Source organism: Pygoscelis adeliae, unplaced genomic scaffold, assembly GCF_000699105.1.
Source record: "Pygoscelis adeliae isolate BGI_AS28 unplaced genomic scaffold, ASM69910v1 Scaffold45, whole genome shotgun sequence".
NCBI classification, from domain to species: domain Eukaryota; kingdom Metazoa; phylum Chordata; class Aves; order Sphenisciformes; family Spheniscidae; genus Pygoscelis; species Pygoscelis adeliae.
Genome location: NW_008825114.1, coordinates 9,188,571 through 9,206,680, shown reverse-complemented (window position 1 = coordinate 9,206,680; position 18,110 = coordinate 9,188,571). Strand labels below are relative to the sequence as shown.

Below are 18,110 nucleotides of genomic sequence, written 5' to 3'. Positions count from 1 at the left end.
TCACTGGTTTGGAAATGGATTGGCATTGCTCAGAGATGCTGCAGCAGCACGGAAAGCAGCCAGATGACAGCTATGAGCAGATGTCATTCAGGTTTGACAGGAAAATGAATTCTGGTCGTGTGATCAAACATCCACAGATCTTAAGGGAAAATCAGTATCTCCACGAGTCAAAGTTTCTGTGTGCCTAAATGATTACTGCTTTCAAGGTCTTGTGCACTACTGGGAAAGTTATGATATCACTGTTTTATTTTGGTGTTATATTTCACATAAGAACATGCAGTAACTTTGAAGAGTTTGAAGTCCAATGTGATAACGCAAATCCACACACTGTTCTATATAAAGTCCTTTAATCTCTCTTGATAAGCTCATTTAATCTTCCCTTATTCAATGATAACAGATTAAAACTTCAATAGGTATACTTGCCTGCGAAAGATTATTTTGTTGCTGGGGTGTTTTTTCTTAGTGAAAAGGGCACAAAACATAAGCAAGACTTTTTTTAGAAATAAAATCAAATTAACCAGGAGAAATGTGATGAGGCTTAAAAATGTAAAAACTCACTAATTATCAAGTGGACACTCTTGGACAGTGAATTACATCAAAATATGGGTGGTCTCACAAGAAAGTTAATAGAAACATGGTTAGCGTAGATGACCTAGTGCTGTACCTTTTCTCCTGCTTCTAAAGTCTGAGACGGTAGGCTATTTTTTCCTATGAGAGATTTATGAAACTTCATGGATCTCTCATAATCTCTCTCAGGTGTTTGCTGCAACACCACCTTTGAGGTGGGTGATGCCAAAAATGGATTCTCTGCAGCCCTCAAAAAACTCCAGATATTTTCCACATGCTTGGGTGTTTTTTTTTAAATTCTTGTTTCTGCATATGATACATCTATGAACATGCCTTTTTCCTTCTTTAGGGGCTTCATGGTGAATGGAGGTGAGTTTTGGTGTTTGCTGCACAGTTAGCAAGTTCCATTTTCCTAATTTAATTAAAAACTTTGCAGCAATCTATATTCATTCCTGAATCCTGATTTACTTCGGCGGTTATAACATGTTAATTTATGACTGGCACAGGAATCAAGGCACCCAATGAAAATTTAGAAGTAAAATCCCTATAATTATTTCACTATTTTGTACATTTATATGGTCTTAAACAGTGCCATTATCTAAAACTAATCTATGCTTTTCTCAAAGCTTAGATTACACTTTTCTCAGGTGCTCCTAGAAATATTTTTTACGTATGTTACTTTAACTTTGTAGTGCAACTTGGATTCCATATTTCAGGATATTTCACAGCCTATGCAGTTTTCACATCATCACTGCTGTCATAGTCACAGTGCTTTGCAGACACAGTTACAGTATGAAATGTTAATGAAAAAGTACCATTGTTTCAAATATATGTTCCTTTAAAGACTCATATTAAACCTTCTTGTTTGTAAATAAAAAGATGATTTTTCTAAAAGCTGAGCAGTAACTTTAAAATAATACAGGAACTTTCTTCTCTTATTTGGCCTCTCATAATCACAACTTTTCCAAGTCTCAGCTACCTTACAAATTGGTTGAGGCCTTTCTTCCACTACCACACCAACTCTACAGAACTAAAAGGAGCTGGGAATAATTTCGGTCAGAAAACAGATACACCAACAGTAGTTATGTTATTAGAAACATATATCAAGTTACAAACAGAAAGTTCAAAAGATCTGCCAGATTGAAATGCAACTCCAGCAAGAATGTTGAAAGGGAAACCTCTGAAAAATGGCGTTTTTGCCAATCCTTATGACAGCAGCACAAATCATATGACCCATCAATGTAACTGAAGAATAGGAGTTTCCAAATAACGGCAGAGCACTAACTATGTGCCTGTAACTCCTTGATAAATCACAAACACAGCATCTTGGAGTGCTATTCAAATTCCATTGCAATTTAGCAAGAAATTAAATTGGTTTATTTAATACTAACAAGGAATATTTGAAGAATTTTTTGCTGCTTCTGCTTCATTCTATACTCTGCAAATCTGAAATCATCCTCGCTACTGTATAAATCAAAAAGGAATTGCCTTCTGGCTGCTGGCAGTGCTTTCCATCTGCAGAAGTCTGTCCAGGGCAAGCTAAATGCTGCTGTGGTTTAGCTGCCAATGAACTTGTCTGTCTTGGGTCAAACCAGACAATTTTGTCCTTTCCATCACTACTCTGGATTAAGCAAGTCTCAGTGGTTCTCTACCACTTCCATGACATTTGCTTGCACTATTTCAAAAGCATGACACCATCCTCGTTGCACTTGAGATATGCTCATGAGCACCCATCACTGCTTTCAGTTCTTCAACAACTTTTATGCAAGTATAAGTTAACCTAGCATCATCACAAAGAAATCTGATTTCAGCAGTAGCTTTTTAGTACGAGGCAGCATCACATCCAGACTTCTCTAGGTGTGTGGTAGTTCCCCATGCTCTTCATTCACATTACCTTAACCTGAAAATCCATGTGTTCACTTGAAAGATTTTTCTCATTGTTAAACTCTGAACAGTACTTTAATAAAACTTCCATCCGAGTACTGTGTTTGAGAAATCTAGGCAAAAAAATACTTAAAAGCCAACTTTTTTACAACACTTCTTTGAATAAAAAATTATTATTAGGTGAAGGAGAGGTTATTTATTCTATTTAGTCTAAGGAAACTCCAAATAGGTTTTTACCTGAGGTGCTCCAAGTGCTTATGATTTGGTTCTTCATGCTTAAAGTAAGAGTGTATCATACTTGGAAATTAATATTTACTTTTTTTTTTATAAGTATCTTCAAACCTTGTCTTAGCTGGGTCCTTATCAAACTGAAGATAATTCCTTCTGGGTGACAGGATGCTATTAACACCAAGTATCTTGAAAACACTTGAATCTGACTGATGCTAGCATAGCCTCAGATCAGATGTGTTTTCCTGGAAAAGAGGTAATAATATTCATTTAACATGTCCACTTAACCTGTAAGCATCAGCTATATCCCCAAGCTTTGTTGTGCTAAGCTCAAAATGATATCAATACGAATTACAATTACTGAAAGCTTCTGTCTGACTTCATGTCTACTAGAAGTGCATCCTTTTCCACAGTGCCCTGGTTCACTGTGAAACTAGTGACGTGCTTAGTCTGAGCTGTTAAAAAGAAACATCTTTCACACATCCCTAGCACTTGGGAGTTTGCTTTTGACACTTGAGAAAGACATTTGCTACGTATACACAGTAGTCTTTTCTACTTCAGCTTGAGAAAAACACTACCTTCTGTCTATGCAAATGTAGCAAAAATAAGTACTTGAACAGGAGGCCTCAGAAAACAGTGTTAGTTAAAGCAGTATGTTAAAAAATTAGTGGCACAATATCAACGCCTACTAAAACAGAAAACAAGAGTTTGTGAACACTATTTCCCCTTTTGTTTCTGGAGTTCATTTTCAGCCTGATTTTCAACTGCAACCTCACATCCAGCCTCTAAAGGACTGGGAGCTGCAGCTGTATATTCAACATATTTGAAAATAAGGCTGCAAGCAGCTTCCTTGCACTCTCTTTATTTGCTCTGAAATCCAAGCCTGCTGCCGCTGCTCTTCTTACTTCTTTTAAACAAGTGCAGTTTAAAGACAAACCTTTAGGAATACATTAAATACATATTTCTTAGATGAGATTAGTAATTATCTTAAGAGCAATTTTGACATTAAATTCTTGGAAAGGTCTCTCAAAATCCTAACCAGTGCATGCTTAACTGCTTTTTCCTGTTTGAGGTTTTTAGTTTAGGCTGAAATAACATCAGAGTAAAACCATTTCACAATATTTTATTCAGAAAATATTACATAGTAAAAAAAAAAAAAACCTTAGGGCAAACCAACAGGCTTCATTATTTTTTCATCATTTATCAATATTTGGTCTAAATGTTTGGTTTTTTGGCAAAACAAAACATAACCAGCTAAACTTTTCTGAAGCAGAAAGCATTATCTGGTTGTTACCTCCTCTAGGGGTGAGGTGGGGTGGAGTGGGCAATAGAGGTAGGAGCAGCCTGAATTAAAATTTCATGGGAGAGCAATAGCAAAAGGAGGAGGGAGAGAGACACATGCAAATTTATTTTTTTTCTCAAACCTAAGCATATCCTAGATTTTGCTCACTTTTCAAATGTCTGCTGACTAGTGGTTTCTTGGTAGTGAAAATTGCTTACAAAAATTGATGCATTTTATTTTTCTATTATTTGAAAAAAGCAGATTAGGAAAGTGGACATGTTAAACAAAATGTTTTTGCATGTTAAGACATATTATTTGCACTTTTTTTTTAATTCACACCTTTTACGTGGAAGGATACAAAGGAAGGTGGATAGTGCACAGCATAAAATTAATTCAAAATTCTGTATTTATCCTTTAATGTCTTATTACTCATTATCACTCTATTTAAGAATCAACCTGTGAGTCACAGAACAAGGGATGCACTATTCAAAATACTATAGCTCTATAATAGGGTCACTGCAATCTCTGCAATGAAGCTGTACATCAACACTGAGATGTATTTTAAGGAGCTGAAAGTACCAGTAGCAATCATTCATCATAAATGCATTGTTTGTTTAACATGAAAACTGAGAGATATCTTACGTCTGTTAATGTATCCCATTAAGTATATCCATTAATACTGTATTTCAATGTCTAGCTAAAGTAAAAGTTGTACTATAGGCTATCAGGAGCCAGACAAAAAAAAAAAAAAATCCACTAAAAATGCAACACAAAGAAAGCCCATTTGCATTCCATATCAGGATCAAAACATTTCAGTATTTTCTTCAAAATTATTGAAAATATATTTACTTAGTTCTGCCATAGATCAGCTGATTGTCCCTTACCTATCTGGTTATTGTGATTTTCTTCTTCCCTTAACTCCTGCCCTTATCTCTGTTTGGAGTGTTTCCTCTTTGTTTAATTGTGAAATATTCATCAAGCCAGTAAGAGGCTGATACTAGAGTATGACTATACTCTGTTGACCAGAGCAGCAGTCTGCACTGCTGAAAATGGAATTTCGAGATCCTGCTATAAATCAGGTAAAACAGAAGCATCAGCCTGACCTGCATTTACAGTGAACATTTCAGCCATTAGCTGACCATTGACGGCTCTGGGGTTTCAGGTCTCTATTTTCCCTTTGACTAAAGCAACCATTTATGACAAAAGTTTTCTCAAACCTAGTGCTGGCAAAACAAAAGTCAGCCTTGGTTTAAATTAACAGAAAATTTTCAATCTGCTCAAAAGATATTTCAGAAAAAAAATTCCTAACCTACTTTACTGCTGTATAGATACCTACTGAAATAATAATGATGAGTAAACAGTTCTATGGTTTTACTTTTTGCTGGAATAAGTAACTGATTAGATGAGAAGGATTACCACAAGTCTCAGACTTTAAACTGCAATTTGAATGTGTAAACACAGCTGTCTGATATGCCTCCCATGAGTTATAATGGAAATGATGATACTCAGACACTACTATATATTTTTTAAACATTAAAAATAGGAAACTCCAAAGGGTCTGGCAGGAAGACTGTAAATTCAGGGCAACTTTGCTATAATGCAGAGAATATTAATCAGGGATCAGAAAGGAGAAGGGAGACATAACAGCCAGAAGTAACAGAAGACTAAAATACAAAGAGGTTTCATTAGCAAGGAAAAGCTTTTAGTGTATGAAATACTTGTCAAGACAGTAAAAACGTCTGCTGCTTCCTACATTATCCATAACCCACTAAAAGGGAGAACTGTATGACTTGAATCTGTATCAGAGAGGTCTTTTATAAAACCCCTCCCTTAGAGTCACTGGTAAAGCTACATCATGAGCACCTGAATTTAAAAGTTGCGCCCATTCTTACTGTGGCCAGTATTTTAGCCTTACATAATCCTTTATCAGAGCAGTTTTCCCTTTGCCTTTCTTAGAGAAAACATAGCTGAACACATATGAGAAAACCAAACCTAAAAATAAAGAGAAAGCAAACTGAGGAATTTCACATTTTATACCAGCAAAGGGCAGGCATCCTTCATAATTACTGGCAGAGGGGTCTTACCTGATGGAGTTCCTTGAATTAAAAATTTTTTTCAGAACACCTCTACAACCAAGAATTACAAGTCCTAAGTGAATTGGCAATTTCAGACTTTCAGCACCTTTATTCCCTGTTATTTTCTTCTTTTTTTAACAGCTTTTCATTTCTTTAACATTTATTTGGAAAGTCTAACCAATTTGTAGTCTTTTCAGAGTCCTACTAGAACAGCAATAGGCAAACAATTTCAAGTATGCTTCAGTACCGTTTCCTGTTGTCCTTGCTGTTTCCACCACAGTCTCCTCTAACCTCTTCACCCCTCTGTCATTACAGCTCACTGTCTCCCTCTCCTTTGGATCCCCCACTGGTCTCAAAACACTCAGGCACCTTCAGTCAAATTTTCTGATCAGAGGAGTATAGGTAGCAGATTTTAAAGCAGAAAACAAGGAATACAATATAAGTCTTAGCATGGAGCGGAAGAGACATAAAAAGCTTCATAGCATCTTGAGGGAGCTTTCAACAGCAGACAGCAATAATCAGGAAATGTAACATTGCATATATTCTTTAATAAAGGATAAAGAATTTGGGACTGGAAAGTCTCTAGCATTCAACACGACAGGCAAATTTACACAGCAATGGGGTTGAGAGTTTCAGACTTCTGCCTCCCTAAACTTATACCCCTCCCTAAAAATAGCCATACTGACTCACACTATTTAGCCCAACATTCTTTTCTCATTGGGAGATATGGAGACCCTGGGAAGAGTGAGCATTTACGGGATTTCCCATAAGTATCTTTCCATCCCCTATCTGCTGTGAAGTTCAGCAGTCTTCTGAGCTGGAGATTATTTAATATGCTCTCTTTAAATGTTTTATTTCACTATGCTCTCTGGTCTCTCCTCGAATCTATGGAAATTTCTAGCCAACACATCCTTAGGCAAAGACATCACCACATCCACTGTCCATCCCATGTCAGTCTGGAACCTGGGAGCTTGGAGCTTGGCTTCCACAACTTCATTTGCTTCAATTACCTCCAGCTCAAGACTGGCTTTGCCTTTCTCACAACAATAAGCCTTTCAGGCCCTGGCAGCCCCCCATCCCTTAGTGGTACCTTAAACACAGCATAATATTGTTATGCTCGTGACAGCACCACCTCTTCCATAGTTAGGGGGTTAATCGCTTGCATCGATGCCCAAAGAGCTAAGGCTCAAAAGTCTAAATCTGCTCAGTTTTGCTTCAGAATGATCTTTTTAGGAAGAAATATGTCTGCCAATATTTTACTTCTTACTTGCTTCTTTTTTTCTTTTTCTTTTTTTAAAGAGCCCATTAACTTGTTATGTTCAAAGTAATATTTTTTTCCTGCTCTTTTATACCCAAGATATCACTTCTCAGCTCACATCACAACCTTTATGGGAGCTGAGATTTTACACTATATTGGGTGAAATAAAAAAAAATCTATATTATTTATTTACCTGTTAGCTGCACCTGACCTGAAAAGTTAGGATAAGAATGCAACACACATCCCTTTTCACAATGTATATTTCTGCTCAGCAGTGATAAAAGATTTTTACCTGACAGCAAAAATATAGTCTACATAATATACATTATTTTCAGTAGTTATAGCAAAATATATTTAGTAAAATCAGAGTTCAATGTTACTCTTAAACTCTTCAGAGAAACTCTCAAGTTTGAAACACAAGTAAAATGCCACAGAACTCTGTTTCTGAGTCTTATAAGAAATTAAAGAGGAGGTAGTAGTACTTTGAATGCCTAGTGGGAGGCTAGATTATCTCTGCCATATTAAACCCTTCTGCTGCTTGTGTACTGGTCCGCTCACAGGCAATCACTGCCTAATGCATAAACTTACCACACTTTGATCTGTTGATCTGCCTCAATCAAGATGCTAGACTTCATTCTCCATTTAAAAATTTTTCAGACTTTTTTCTTCTTCTTTGCTGCCTTGCAAACATGGATGCACCGTCTCCCTAACAACTCTAAACCTTCTTTGTTGCATTTGCATTCTTTAAATAACTCTACAGCTCTTCTCTTCCACAATACTTGATCTAACTGCGGTTGTCCCATTAATATTCTAGGTTTCCCTTTTCCTTTTTTTAAGAAATAATATATTTTCTTCAATTTCACTTCATTATTTCACTCATTCACTTCATACTTTCACTCATTATTATAATTTCAATACATTTCACTTCAGTTTCTGGGGGTTTGGGTGGGGGAGGGGGGATAGAACAACCTGTTGGAATGTATTTGAATGGCTAATATCAAGATCTGTGAATGGAGATTTTAGGCAGTAACTTAATACAAATGCAACAAACTAAACAGCAGGAAGGTAGAAAGCACCATACTGAAATAAATCAGCAAAAAAAGAAATAGAAAGAAAACCAAAGAAAGTGGGGAAGAAAGTCAGGAAATGCTAAAAAGAAAGAAGCAAAACAAGGCATAACACCAAAGCCACTATTCCCACATATTTTCAATTCTCCTGTCAAGACTCCTTGCCTGACAGGAAGACTAGGTCCCATTGTGGTCCAGTAGACAGGGCGCAATTACTCTTTACGGTCTCAGAGCTCAGTGCAGAGAAGAATGGTCATAGCCCCTGTTTTATTTTTCCAGTGTCAGCACTGCATTAAAGCCCATCCTTCCTGCCATACACAATTGGTCACTGTAGCAGAGAAGGAGAACAATTCATTAGAGTTGGAAAGAGGTATTTATCTACAATCCAAATAAGTTTGAGATCACTGGCAAAATTGATTCATAATGAGGTGTGACAGAGTCACTAAACTTTGAAACTCAAATTCATAGATAAATGAAAGTGGGAAAAAATTGATACTCAGAGAAACAAAAGAGATTTTGTTTTCAGCATAAAGATCAATAATGAGATTTAGTACTGCTTCATTTAAGACAAGAGGATGGGTAACAGCTGTTCTAATTGCACGACTGCTGCTTTCAGTGCTGTATTTTCTTATTTACTTAAAACATTAAACTGTAATCACTTGTTGGAGAGACCCACGGGTACATGGATCAAAAGGATTACAAAAGTTCATCCCAAGTTTACAATGAGGATAATTATCGATGAAATGGACTCCTCCAAAAAAGGTAGCTTTGCACTGATCTGAAGAGGGAATCTGGCCACACCATGATTTTTGGACCTCTGAACACCCTCCGGAGTATGAAGAACACATTTTCTAGCTCAAAGTACTATTGTACATCAGGAAAAAGGTGATTAGGTGAACAGCCTAGTTATATCCATCCAAATAACAGGGATGGATATCAACAAGAATATTGATCCAATTCTTGCCTAGGAGCTTCTCAGCTCTTCTCCACTGCCATAGACTTTTTCTACTAAACTGCTTGTATTTATTTCACCTTTTATTTAATTTGCAAATAGAATGCAAAAGTGACCTGAAATGTTCTGGCTATCCTGGTAACAGTGATACTTGAGTAATACAAACAGATGTTCGCACCACATTCATCCCATGCCCAGCTTTTCCTGAGACAAAGTATCACTTTGTTTTGAGACCACCAAGTTCCTTCGCTCAGTGGTTTGTCATTCAGAATTTATCTGTAGAGTGTCACAGTCATCCTGCTGGCATGAAACAAAACACCTACCAAGTGTAAACTCATGGCTGGCTGTGAATGCAACCTTTGTCTCCAGTAATTCTGTTAAAAAGGTGAAGCAAATGATTCCATAAGCTGATCACAAAATAGGGTACATCTGTCATTCAGCTGAATGTATACTAAAGGAGTACGTATCCACCCACTAAGATCCTGACAGAGTTTGTTGACTTACAAGAGAAACCCTGTGGAGCAAAGTTCAGAGTGTACCAGGTTTCTGTGAAGACTGCAGATGGGATTCATCTTTGCATTGTATCATTTCCCCTCTTCCACTGAAAAAGATGTACATCTCGTATAGTAGCATTAGATCAGTAAAGTACCATTAAATCAGAACCTTAATACCCATAAATATATTCAGTGGACAGGGTCACTGTATCACACTAGTCCTATGTTGTTTTTTTAAGAAATAATGTATTTTCTTCAATTTCACTTCATTATTTCACTCATTCACTTCATACTTTCACTCATTATTATAATTTCAATACATTTCACTTCAATTTCTGGGGGTTTGGGTTTCACTTCTTCCCCCTGAGAGAGAAGTGTGCTTAAGGACTATACAGAAGTCATGCTGGGGAAATCAGGCTTTACTGATGCGCTCTTCCTAAAGTCTGAGATGAAATTAATTATATTATAAAAGAGCTTCTGTATGGTACTTCCTATGTTTTCTCAACTTTCTTCTAGATAACTGATATTGCCCTAAGTGTTCTAGCCAAAAAGAGTTAGAACAAAAATAATTTTATAATGACTAGCAGAACAATACGAAAAATGAATTTAATTTATGTGATGTAAAAGGGATGCTTTGTGTGTTTGTTTTTCTTTTTTAGCTCCACAGCCTTTTTCTCACTTACACCACCGGTACTTTAATCTCCAGTAAAAGTTCAGAACAGCATGCCATCAGAGGGATCCAGAGTGTGCTAGAAAAGCATGAGTGTGATTTTTTTAACAGTAATCTATAAAACATTAACAGCCTACTCAGGATCATCTCATTCCCGCAATAGATGCAAGCATCAAATATGGTACTTCAAAAAGAAAAACCAAGACAAATCACCATGCACTGTCAGACACAGTTATGAAGAATCTTAAAATACTTTGAGAGATGTTTCCCTGTTCACCTAGCCCCTAGTAACACATGCCCGTTTTTTCCACATGTAAGCCACATGACATTAATAAAAATTGTACGTTTCTTTAACAAAGTGTTTTGTGATAGCCATATAGCAGTTCATGCTGGCAACAAGTGTAGCAGTAGGAAAGATAAGAAATTCAGTATTTCATACAGGAGCTTGAATCCCAAAATCTTCCAAACCATTTCCACTTTCCTCATTACCAGCAACAGATAAATCCTGATATCATCTTGTACTTGGAATAACCTTGACAATAATTTGCCATATGAGAACACTAACCATTTTCAAGTTGAGAACAATCGATATGCATTAAACATACATACTACACAGAAACAGCATTCATTTAGCATTTCAGTCACCAACACTTTGCATCAGTAAGTTCAATTCTAAGATCTCACAATGTGTCAATTTCTTAGGGTTGAATCATGTTTGTGTTCTGAAAATAAAATCTTAGTGGCAACTGAAAGAGAATTAACAAATTTCAGTAGCTAAAGGAAACATAAAACTGCTGACTAGAATATAGGTGCTTAAATAAATCCAGCTTATTGCAAGGTGTTGGAGGTATGCACAGAGTTCATGCTTTTAGAAAACTTAGGCAAACCCTCCTTAGCTCATCATCAGAAACTCAGCATATTATTCATGAGGAGACAAACTTCAATATGCAAAATATTTGGGGAAGGGCAGAATATATATATATATTAAATATAAATAATTTTCCAGTAGCTTTAGAGTGAAAAGTTGCTGTAACTATTCTTTAAAAAATGAAAAAGTGAAAGTATGAGCCAAAACAGATAATGAGTTCATTAAACGAGCCACATCCCTTACGTATTTATGAAACTTGAGGAGAAGCATGAGTTTATTTTTCAAAACAATGCTTTCCTCTAGTTTGTGATTGCTAATAGGATGATTCTGTCATCCTTGTGCATAAATAAATAATGCCAATAGATTACTTTAGCTGCTGAAAAGGCTCAGGAAAATGCAGTTTTCTCAGCAAATGCAGTAGCATGTTTAACAACTAAGTTGAATAGTTACATGCAACCTGGACACATCCATTACAATTTTACATTTCACATAAGTTAACTATTGTAGTTTTCTTCAGCCTTGATCATAGAATTATAGAATAGTTTGGGCTGGAAGGGACCTCTAAAGGTCATCTAGTCCAACCCCCCTGCCGTGGGCAGGGACATCTTCAACTAGATCAGGTTGCTCAGAGCCCCGTCCAACCTGACCTTGAATGTTTCCAGGGTTGGGGCACCCACCACCTCTCTGGGCAACCTGTGCCAGTGCTTCACCACCCTCAGCGTAAAAAATTTCTTCCTCATATCCAGTCTAAATCTACCCCCCCTTAGTTTAAAGCCATTCCCCCTTGTCCTGTCGCAACAGGCCCTGCTAAAAAGTCTGTCCCCATCTTTTTTATAAGCCCCCTTTAAGTACTGATAGGCTGCAATAAGGTCTCCCTGAAGCTTTCTCTTCTCTAGGCTGAACAATTCCAACTCTCTCAGCCTTTATTCATGGGAGAGGTGTTCCATCCCCCTGATCATTTTCTCTTCTAAGGTTCAGAAAATAAAAACTAAAATAAAATCAGAACCTTCCTGAAAATAAAATCAGAACTGCAAGTGTCTTTGTACCTTTAATTGAACATGAAAACATCCACTTAGAATCTCTTTACATGTTGGTCCATCTGGCAAAATTTGACACCTGCAAGTTTAAACAATTTTGCATCTGTACTACAGTGAAAACTTGATCATAAATATTTATAAACAACATGACAACTGTGCACAAAATACGCATTATCAAAATAAATGCCCTGTACAATCCTAATGGTAGAGATCCAGAAAACTAATACAGAAGGGAATTTCAGAGCAGCTTAAAAATATCTTGCATTACAATAGTATCCGTTCAAAATCAAGTTCTTATACTATCCATATTGTTTCTTCTAAACAAATGGTGCTGAAATCACTGAGGATTATCCTTTTGCTTGGCTTAAAATTTCCCTCCATCCACATATTTTTAAAAATGCATTCAAGCTGGGTTTCTAAAAAAGGAGCATTTTTTTGCCTTGTAAAATTACATTTTCTATCCATGAAAGCATACTGTGTGTTGAGTAACAGTTCTGTAATAGCAATTGTTCCACCTAAAAGCATGTCTACAGGTGCTTGACTTTTGCTCTGCAAACTCTTTCATCATTTTGCTGCCCTGGGGATTGATGCAGGGTTTCATCCAACACAAGACACCTTACTACAGTTTATCCTCCCAGTGTTGAATGTGAATGTGACACTTATAGCAGAACTAGTGTTCAGCCTCTCTCAGTACAAAGCATGGTCTCGTCCTACTGCATCATGGCTATGGTGGCTTTCCTCAACACAAACCGATTGCTTATGAACCAACTCCATAAAAACATGAGAAGTAAACAAGTCACGCCAGTGAATAAATGTGTCATCTAACAAAGTTGAAGCCCATCTAGAGAAGGAAAAGTGGGCAATGATAGTAAGTATAAGTGCAACTAAATGAAATCAACCAGCATTGCACAAATACCTTGCTGTACAGACAGATTCATAGTGGGTCTATAAATGTCAGAAAGGGTCATTCAGTTCAATCTCCTGTGTGGATAAACAACAGCACTTTCTTGAATGGATCACCACTGCGTGGAAATGCATATATGACACAAAACCCCTAATTCTGATTTAAAAACTGCCAGCGAACAGTAGCTTCTGGCAACTCTTATCTTTTGCAATGGACAGTGCTGTGGTTGTTGCAAGCATATGCTTTTTTTAGATTAAAACTTGCTGTCTTCCATCCACAACTCGTGGTATACTTGTCTGTCAGAATACAATGTCGTCTTACCAAGTGAGTGCTGACGCTGATCAAATCACCTCCTAACTTTCTTCTTTGAGGAGCTGCTGGACTGAGCTTTCTGAGATGACTGCATGGTATAGTGTCTCCCTGGTCTTTAACATGACTCTATATTTTAGCATGGGGGAAAAATATCCTCCACAAGAAATAATACCTATTTTTGACATGTTATTTTAGTTCTTAGTTGAGTTGGTACAGTGTTTGCATGCATATATCACTCTTACATTAGTTCTTGCTCCTCTATTTTTAACTGCATTATAAATGCATAAAACCTGCACTGCAGTTAAATTAAGGAATCAGAAAGCTAAGTGCTCAATTGAAACAGGCATTTCCCCAACCTCATGAGAGCAACTATTCAAAACAGTCTGTATGAAGTAAATTCTGTCACTGGTTTTGAAAGCATTTACCCACAAATCCTGACAGTTGCCAATACTGAAGCAAAGCTTCAGCACACGTCCTTAAAGCATCATACAAACATCGCCTTTTCAGTATTGCAACAAAATATATTTATGTGGCAAAAAAAATCTGTACATATCAGGAATGCATCAAATATATGAAATTCTTGAAAAGAAGGCAGCCAATACTTGCAAAAGAATCATGTAAAAAACCAACCAGCTCAAGGCACCTGTGAGGTTCACTGCAGAACTGTAAGGTGCACTAAAACCAGGCCATACATATTAAATTAAAAGCTCTTTGGAAGAGGAATTGTGCTTTTCTGACCCTAAGCACTGTCACACAAAGCCCTTCAATAAGTGACAGTCATTATCATAAAGTAACAACGCTGACTCAGGCTGCTTAACTCATACTCTCAGGCCCTGGTCCTAAAAACATAAATGCAGTGAGAAAATGTATGCACCTAAGAAAGCCTTTTGATTTCAGAAAGAAAACACCCTTCTGCAAACCGGCACTCTTTTAACGGCCAGCAAGTTTAAGTCTCCTATAGCTTTACTTATGCAGATTTTGTGTAAAGATGCTTTCAGTGAATTTAAAACAGAGTAAGTCATTAAACAGAGGAACTCTACAAATGTAGTAAGAGAATTACGTAGCAAGATACTCATCTCAGAAAAATGTTTCAATATCCTTCTCTTTAAAAAGACCTTCTGATATGTGGAATACAACCTAGTTGAATAAATAAACTGCAATCAGTTTCTGAGTGTAGCTTCTTTTGCTTTTTTTACTATCAAGTTGTCACTTACTATTTAAGTCATGCTAAACATGAAAGAATAATGCAAATGATACACTTTCCTCTCTGCATATTTTAAAGAGAAACTTAATTCCCTTGTTTCTCAATTATTAGTTAGCAGCTAAGGATCATGGATTTTTTCCTCTGAAAGGCACCAGAAAATGATAACTAATCATTCTCACGTAACTTACATTACAGCAATAGTTGGATTTTTGTAAATAACAGATGCTGTTAAAAATCTGGTAGAACTGTTTTTGTGTGTCCTATTTGTTTAGCAAAACCATTTTTTGTTCTGCTTTAATATGGCAGCACCTGTCAGTTACAACACCCTCAAGGGACTTTATGACCGACGTAAAGAAACATTTCAAGGTTATAACAGCAAACATGTTTGAACATGATAAAATCAAACTTGATGGAATACATTCAGGGTGTCTTGTTATGAATTAGTGCATGAGAACATGGCAGAACAGTAAAGGCTGCTTGAAAGCTCCTTACCTCCGCTGCTTTCTAGAGTATAATTCAGTATGGCAACACACTGGGTTCATAAAGACACTGATTTGCTGCAGTCCTGTGCGGGGCATACCAAACAGCATGATGATGTCCCAGAAAGCAGGGACTACACATAAAGAAGTTACTAGAATAAAGCTATTTTTCTGACCTTTAAACATCACGTCTTACACAATGGATTGATCCAGATTTCTTTTCTTTTTCCCTTTTTCATAGGGAGCTCTTAATTGACTTCTTTTAACGAAAGCTGAAGTGTTCATTTTTGTTTATAAATTTCCTATGATTCATCCTTTCCATTGTCAGATTGTATTAAAAATACTTACGCTTCCTAATCCTGCACAGTGGATGGGAATTCAGTTTACCTAAAGGTTTGCTGAAGGAGTAAGAGTATGCTTTATATCCTTAAAATTTCCTTAAAACTCTTAGAAAGCAGGAGAGTTCAGAAAGGCTAAGTCCATCTTTTAAAATCACGGATTTTAAATACAGCCATTCTTTTCCCTCACATACTACTTCTGTATTTCTCTTTATGGCAGAATAGTAAAGCAGTTGCAGAATAGCTGCAAAAAAACTATTTTGTACAGCAGGGAATAGACTTTCACAGCCAATTCAAATATGAAGTTCAATTCACTGACTTGAAAGATCTGTCTCAACAAAAGTGTTGTTTTTCTATTGTGCTTAACATTTTGTTTACTAGCTGTAAAAATAAAGCAGAACAGGTAAAATTCTGGCCCCTTCTGATTTTATTTGGAAACTCAGCATTTCTTCCTGAAATCTTAATTCAATCTCCAAAAAAGAAACCTACCATCTAAAATTGGCAGTGAAACAAATACAGACAATTTTATTTGGTACAAACAAGCATTTTAGAAATATGGGAAGGAACAGAAGAAACAGCAGGCTGAAATGACCTGTGCTGAAGAGTCATCAGCAGTAGAAAAAGAGTTTGTTATTGAGAGCTCATATCACTCTAAAGACACCTTGATAATGTCAAAGAAAGAAACGGGAAGACCTTGGCCTTCAGAGCAAAGGCTCTTTGCTGTATGCAGCACCTGCCACAATGGGAACGGTGTCCTTGGGTGCTGCAGCAACATAGCCAGGAAGAGCAGGAGAACGAGAACTAGAAGATTCAGCAGCATAATTCTTGGTGATTGCCCAATTGCAATACTACCTGTGACTATTACTGTAGAGAAGTCCGTGCATAGGGATAGAAGCCACAGCTGGGGCTGGAGGGGCAGGTAGTGGGCATGGAAAAAGGGCATACAGAAAGAGAAGTTAAGGAGTCTTTCCCTCCACAGAGGAAACTGCCAGGTCATGGTACAAAATGCTTCACAATGAAGACAGAAAACAGCCTAAAATAAAGTAAATCACTTTAGATTTAATACGAGATTGGATTAGCAAAGTCTTGTTCAATTAATTGTAAACTGGAAGTGCTGTAGATACTGCACTGTATAAAATAGTGGATTAAGTCACCGCAGTCTTATCATTATGACTATAATGATCAGTGACTGAACTGCTGATTCAGTCTGCTTGTTTAACCTTTCATTAATGAATGCACTCAATTTATTGAAACTTTTTTGCTTGAAAGCATTCCACTGAGGCTTCATAATATTGCTCTGGTTTCCTCAGTATTCCCATTATGTTTGTTGTTCAAACATGAAGAAATGCACTTGACAGGTTCATACCTCTCCCATTAAGTATACTGATGTGTTCTTGTCAATAATTAAGGCTAACTGCATCCCTCTGCTCCTAGAGGTAACACACAAATTATTGCAGAATAGCTTGCACTTTAACTCTTAGGCAAAGGAAGTCAAGGTGGTGATTACTTTGTGGAAAAAATACCTGGTTTCCAGAACCAGGGATGTGATCGTGGGTTAAAGTATATCTTACTCAGTGGCCAAAAGGAGTTTGTTTTGTTTTGTTTTTTAAAGGCAGGTGATCAGCTACCAAGGTCTTACACTAGATTTCCAGCCCACAAAGACAGGGTGGGGGTTTTTCCCAATTATTTTTGAATTCTGAAACCCTGGCTAGTTTAATGCACCATACATACAGGTGGACCTGAAGACACTTGACACAACAATGAAGGCTAAAACACATCAAGTGTTTTGGGCTTACTCAAGTGTAAAAAAGCTAATGAAGTGCAGTAAAGTAAGGAGGGGGACCAGCAAAACCGCAACCATGGACTTCCGGAGGGCGGACTTTGGCCTGTTCCGTTCAGTGCACTGGCTGAGAGTGTCCCTTGGGAGACAGTCCTGAAGGGCAAAGGGGTCCAGGAAGGCTGGACATTCTTCAGGAAGGAAGTCTTAAAGGCGCAGGAGCAGGCTGTCCCCATATGCCGTAAGAAGAATGGGTGGAGAAGACAACTGGCCTGGCTGAACGGGGAGCTCTTGCTGGGACTCAGGAAAAAAAGGAGAGTTTACCACTTGTGGAAGAAGGGGCAGGCGACTCAAGAAGAGTACAGGGATCTCGTTAGGTCGTGCAGAGAGGAAATGAGAAAGGCAAAAGCCCAGCTAGAACGCAACCTGGCCGCTGTCGTTAAAGACAACAAAAAAAGTTTTTACAAATATATTAATGACAAGAAGAGAGCCAGGGAGAATCTCCATCCTTTATTGGATGCGGGGGGGAACATTGTCACCGAGGATGAGGAAAAGGCTGAGGTACTTAATGCCTTCTTTGCCTCAGTCTTTAGCAATCAGACTAGTTACCCTCAGGGTACTCGGCGCCCTGAGCTGGAAAACAGGGATGGCGAGCAGGATGAACCCCCCATAATCCAAGAGGAAGCGGTCAACGACCTGCTACGTCATCTGGAT

General features: G+C 37.4%; 1 protein-coding gene across 1 annotated transcript in view; it reads right to left on the bottom strand.

The window, feature by feature from the left end:
• The window catches only part of TRPM3 (transient receptor potential cation channel, subfamily M, member 3), a 432,332-nt gene that overhangs the window by 333,956 nt on the left and 80,266 nt on the right, over positions 1-18,110 (bottom strand). The window lies entirely within an intron of this gene.